The sequence below is a fragment of the Phragmites australis genome, chromosome 7 (assembly GCF_958298935.1).
Source record: "Phragmites australis chromosome 7, lpPhrAust1.1, whole genome shotgun sequence".
NCBI classification, from domain to species: domain Eukaryota; kingdom Viridiplantae; phylum Streptophyta; class Magnoliopsida; order Poales; family Poaceae; genus Phragmites; species Phragmites australis.
Window position 1 is genome coordinate 1,011,350 of NC_084927.1, and position 6,072 is coordinate 1,017,421.

The following is a 6,072-nucleotide window of genomic DNA, read 5'->3' on the forward strand; positions in this document are numbered from 1 at the left end:
TTCTCTAAGCTCACCAAAATGAGTTTTTCCTGTTTAGTTTTCTCATATGAGCTTACAATGAGGCAATAACCAATATATGTCATGTCATTTTCTCCTTATATTTTTCTATTGGGTTTTAAAGGAGTTTTAATGGCATATCAATATATTATTTTCTCCTCATATTTTTTTCAACAGAATTTTTAGAGGAGTTCTAACAAGAAGTTTACATTCAAGATAATTGATCAAGTGAGAGTGTTATGAATAGACACTTTTAGATATAACCATATGATCAATTACCAAGAGTTGTATCTATTGAGAAGAGATGTCTTCCCAATAGACATGTCCTCTCATCATGTCTTTTCACCATGATCAATGATACAAGAGTTCATTTGCTACTCTATTATCTCTCTCGATTACCATCTCCACTACAACAGTCTGTACTTCTCAACTCTTCTTTCTAGGAATGGCAATGGGTTGGATCGGATTGTATCAAATCCGGGTGGAACAAAACCAGTTCGACCTGAAACCCGCTAGTCTTAGAGGACACGAACCCGAAATGGTAAATGAGCAAAAACAGGCACCGAACCCACACCGCACCCGTTAGGTTTGAAGTGCCCATCAGGTTTTTTAGCTGTAGCATTCCTGTGAATAACAACAATATTATAAAGTTAGGCAAGCAAACATCTGAACAATGAGTCACAATACAGATATGTTCCATTGTTCCAGAAGATTGCAGTCGCCAAAAGATTGAAATAGATCAGTTGAACACGACCTTCCTTGGCATTCCAGCAATTAAACGCCTCGCATGCACGCACGAAGCATAGCATCAAACTCCAAGCCAACCAACAAGGTAGGCACTCATCACGCACACCATGCTAACCACTATATCTCAAACCGGATTGGCCCATTACTAGAGCTTGAGAGTGCAATGTCACCTCGTGCTGCTTCCTCCGGGCTCGCACAAATGAAGTGTTGGTTCCACCGCCAGCAGGGACAGGGAGGCTGGACGCCGGAGGAGACGTCTAGTGTCTTGCGTGGCCGCCGGAGGGGCACGGACGGTGATGCGTCGAGGCCGAAGGTGTTAAGGGGCAGTGTGGACGGTGAAGCCGGAGGGGCGACGCATGCAGACGACACGGCGAATTCGAATGGGGATTAGGGGAGACGAGTTAGGTTTCTTCACTGGCTGTGGCTAGTCAACTGATGGTGCTGGGCCTAGGCCTCTGCGCGCGCCTCTGCAGAACAGCGGAAGTGCGGTGCTATGGGGACGGAGGACCGGCTGGGCCTGGGCTGCATGCAATATCTCGAGTGACCTGTGGGTACAGGCCAGAATTAGAACTCCAATTTGATTATCATAATTACTCATACTCTCATAGATACTAATTTGAATAAACTAGTTGAAAGGGAAGGAAAAGCAATGAGCTTTTCACTGTCAATAAAAAGATTAACAATAGTATTATTAATTTTTGTTTGAACTCGTATTTCTTGTTTAATCATGATTGACGATTTGACAGTAATGTAGTTTGTTGATCATTGAAGATGATATTGTGTTGAAATGCAGGCGGCTGAGATGATGTCAATCATTTCGTTCTTTTGGAAGACGGAGTCAACCTATGATATGAATCATCTCATCCTTCAGGAAGACGGCATCTCCAATTATGTCAATCATCTTGTCTTTCTGGAAGACGGCATCAATGATGTCAAGCATCTCATCCTTCTGAAAGAAAAATGTGTATAGCTAGTGATTGTGTATAGCTAGCTAGGTTTATATGTTATGAACAATGCACTACTGCAAAAAAGCATAAGAGTGCCAGTTGAAAAATAACTATCAGTGTCGGTTCTAGAACCAGCACAATAACTTAGCATCACTACCAGTTCGAATCACGAACCTACGGTGATAGTGGATTGGGAGAAAAAAAAGGGAAACGAGCCGTATCGAGCCGGCTCGGCTACCGGTACCGTCGGCACTCTTCGCCTCCGTGCCACACGACCACCACCAGAAGCAGTAGCAGCTCGGCCACAGGCACCTGATCTCCTCTCTCCTTTGCTCTGCCGCTCCTCCGTCAACCTCTCCTGAATCATACGAACACATGCACAAATCGACTCATATCATCCATACAAACACAAACACAAATCAACTATCTCATCCATATACTCATCTCAAACACAAAAACACAATGAAAACAACTATCTCATCCATACACTAACAAAGAACAAAGGATAGAGGAAGAGAGGGGCCAGGGAGAGAGGAATGAGTGGCTGCGCTCGGCTAGGAACACACGTCGGCACGCCATGAAGCTGCCCCAAGCGCGCGCACCGTAGCCCCGACCGACCTCGGAAGCCCTTCAGCCCGTCCGGCGTGCTTCGGCTCCCCTCTGGTGCTCTGGCTCCGTCTGGCGCGCTCCGACTACATGGACACTCACATCAAAAGTAAATTTATTTAAAGAAGATCAAACAAGCTAGCTGGCTTTGGTACTTACTTAAACGTCCACGTGCGTAGATAGCTTCAGCCGCAGGATGGCTTTGACAAGAATGTCCACGCTCGCAGAGCTTCGGCCACAGGAACACGAACCAGGACACGGCACAGAGGCTGCCTGTTGGCCGGCTGGGCTACAGGTACTAGTTTGCTTCCTTGCTCGCTTGTGAGAGCCCGTACGATGCCCATCGATCGAAACTTGCAGGACGGGAAGAGAGAGGGAGAGAGGAATGAGTGGCTGTGTTGGACGCAAGTGAAACTAAGAGATAAGAGAGAGACACAGCGAGAGGACGTTCGAGCCGAGCGCATGAAACGAGCCAAAACGGGAGTGGATCAAATTTTCAGATTCGGCCCTATCTATTCTAGTTGCGGTTCGAACCGACACTAAAAATGGACTATCAGTATCAGTGCCGGTTCCGGTCACAAACCGGTACTGATAGTCTATTTTCAGTGCCGGTTCTAGGCACCTCAACTATTGTTCGCGTGCGGGAGTTTAACAACCGGCACTGAAACGTTTTCAGTCGCGGTTTTTGCACAATCGACACTGATAGGGCGCTACTTATGACATGTTCTGTAGTAGTGATATGTGATGTGTTGATGTGTAATATTCTTAACCTTTGTGATATGTAAATGTATGTGATGAAGTTCTGAACAATGTGTGATCAGTGTTCTGAATAAAGTGTCAATATGTGATATGTAAATAATGCATATGATGTTGTTTGTGAACCATAGTGTATATGACATATTATGAGAGTAGGTAGTAAGCAAAATGGCTTTTCAGGGAGAAAGAGTTACACAGACGATTTTTTTTAAAAAAAAAATTGTTTGTGACATTTTATACAAACGGATTTTAACAAAAAAAATATTTGTAACTCTTACTAGTCATAGATGGATTTTAAGAAAATGGCCCTTACTATTTATAGACAGGTTTTTAAAAATCTATTTGAGTGTATCTCTGTTATAGATAAGTTATAATCGTCTATAACAAGTCAATATCATAGAGATTTTTTAGAGATAGAACCAATATTCATCTATGATAACCAATATTCATCTATGATCTATGATTTAAAATCCATCTCTAATAACCTATTTTGAAGTAGTATCAATGTCACTTATTTTTACCTCTACCCAGCTGAAATGTTGTCAGCACAATCCCCATGGCTGTACCGTGTCGGATGAAGGGTGGGGATGTTAAATTATGCATCTGCCACTTGATCTTGCATATATGCTTGGTTTAACTGTTGTGTGCAATTTGCAAAGAGGAAATTTTTTGGTCACTACTCTTGAGGAACAAGATAGGATTGGTGTGCGGATTTGGATCCTAGCATCACCATGGATGTGAAAGCTCTTATAGCGACTGAAAGACATGTTAATCGATTCATCTTTGATTTGTTCTCAACTTAGTCTTGAATCGAATGCATTAAATTGTCATTGCCCTTCCTGTTCTTTGAACATAACTTATGAGTCATTTTGCTCTTAAAAGTAGATGTACTGCTAACCTATTAACTGAATACCCTCCAAATTGCAGAAATTAGTGTAGTTTTAAATTCTGTTGATTATGCAGTCCTGTCATAAGGTGAGTGCTATTGACATAAGTAGCATTAAAGTGGAAATTTACCGCAAGACGGAAGAGATGGTAAGTGATGTTAGTTTATCTGAACATCATTTGGAAAATGGATATGCAGAAGCTAAGAACCTGTGTAAAATCGGTGGTCTAACAGTCTTTGTTTAGCTTTCCGTATGTTTAGCAAAGAGACATTGACTGTGTTGTATCTTCTGCTTTGCGCGTTTTGCTGCCACATTGGATGCACACGCGCAGTGGCGGTGCCAGAAAAAATACATACAGCGGTGGACCGGATGTAGGGGTGAGACAACGCCGCACTATCTTTCTAGTTATATTCGCAAACGCATACAACTCGAAGAATAAATTTAGAGGGAAACCGAACCCCATAGGTGCTGTGCAGCGGGTAGTGGTTACCCATGGAGAGCGAGCTCCGGCAGGAGGAGTCGACGGCGATGCAGGACCGGAGCCGTGCCCCCGCCACCACTGTGTGTAGCGGCATTAGCGTCTCGAGAGTCGAGACCCATTGACGCCACGGCCACCGACCTGCACGAACCCTGCTGAAGGCAAGCACACCTAGTGAAACCCATGCATCACTTAGTTAGATCGCCTGGTCAGTTAGTCAGTTTCCTACGGAGGATCCGGGCGGGGGAAGACGAGGCCTGCGGAGGGAGCAGTGTGCCAAGAATGTGGCCGGCGAGGGGCGTCAGGTGGAGCGCCGACCTCGCGACGGCGGCGGCAGAGCAGGCAAAAGATGCCAATTTTCCGTCTCTTGTTGTGGCCTGCTCCCACTCGTAGCCCGACATATCTCTAGTACATAAAACACGAGTTTATTCTCGTGTCAATTCTTCTCCCTACCTTTCTCCCATCTAATAAAAATCACTTAAAATTCAAATAATTTACTCACTTTTATCATTCACTATCGTCCTTAAGTCTCCCTGTTTCGTTACGACTAAGGATATGAGATCTATTTTAATAATAAAAATAAATAAATAAAATTAAAAGAAAAATTAGCGAATAATCTCTTCTTTTTTCAGATCTCATCCGAAATCAAACTATGACATCGCTTCCAACGTATTCGTTCAGTGGCACTCCGGACACATCCACATCTATATACCTTGAATTTATATTTAATATTATCATATCTAATATTTATATTTATATTGTAATATATGAGCACGTAGTAAGTAGGATTCCTATATACCGGTCAATCTGCTCCAGCAGATGCCTGCGAAGGGCCAATGGATGGACAAGATGCATTAGGGCAGGAGAGTGGTGGACTGGTTTGAGTGGGCCGGACAGGTGTTGCATGGGGATTGGTTGCGCGACGATGGTGGATGGAGGAGAATTGTTTGGATTTAAATCTTTAAATATGATTTTTCCTTAAACCATTTATGCATTTTTAATCCATTTGAACCATGTTATTATTTAGAATTAATGCAACAAATTGAGAACCAATATGAATATTTTTTTGTTTTTTAATTCAGCATTTTGAATATACTATTTCAACAATTTGAATGTAGTATTTCAATATTTGTAATATATTGTTTCAACAATTTGCATATAAAATGTTGAAGTAGTTTTTCCAAACTGTTGAGAGAGAATAAAGTTATTTCTTAAGAAAAAACTAGCATTTTAAGCTATCTTAGATGAAAGACATTGTCTTGTGAGATAATTAATTGTCTTGTGAGATCTTAAGAAATTAATAGCATACATGCATGCATTAAAAATTTATTTTTTAACAATAATTTGTTACTCCCATTTTAGATATTACCAAAAAATAAGATATTGGAAGTGACCTAAGGAATGAAATTTAATAAATATCTCTTCGTTGACCACATGACATAGTGTTTGTTTGGCTTACAATGTGAGGCACTAAGATTCTGTTTATTTTCTTTTGAATTCTAGATTCTGGATTGTCGATGGTGGATTGTAGAAACTCATCTTGAGTGGATTGTGGATTGTATCATGATCCAAGTATATATTTGCAGAATCCATTTTCAGAATCTAGCTGTTTGTTTGTAAAATTCATAATCTATAATTCAAAATCTAGAGGCAA

The 6,072-nt window shown here is 41.7% G+C and overlaps 1 long non-coding RNA gene across 3 annotated transcripts; it reads right to left on the minus strand.

Annotated features, from left to right (window-relative positions):
* Positions 1-671: 671 nt before the first annotated feature.
* Positions 672-2,792, minus strand: LOC133923821 (uncharacterized). 3 transcript variants are annotated; one of them, XR_009910662.1, is made up of 4 exons: positions 2,457-2,791; positions 1,936-2,383; positions 1,588-1,693; positions 672-1,289 (listed from the first exon to the last, which is right to left on the minus strand). It is a non-coding gene; the product is annotated as an uncharacterized LOC133923821 (long non-coding RNA). The 3 variants fall into 3 exon arrangements; XR_009910661.1 differs by having other exon boundaries at positions 1,866-2,383; XR_009910660.1 differs by having other exon boundaries at positions 1,588-2,383; positions 2,457-2,792.
* Positions 2,793-6,072: the final 3,280 nt, after the last annotated feature.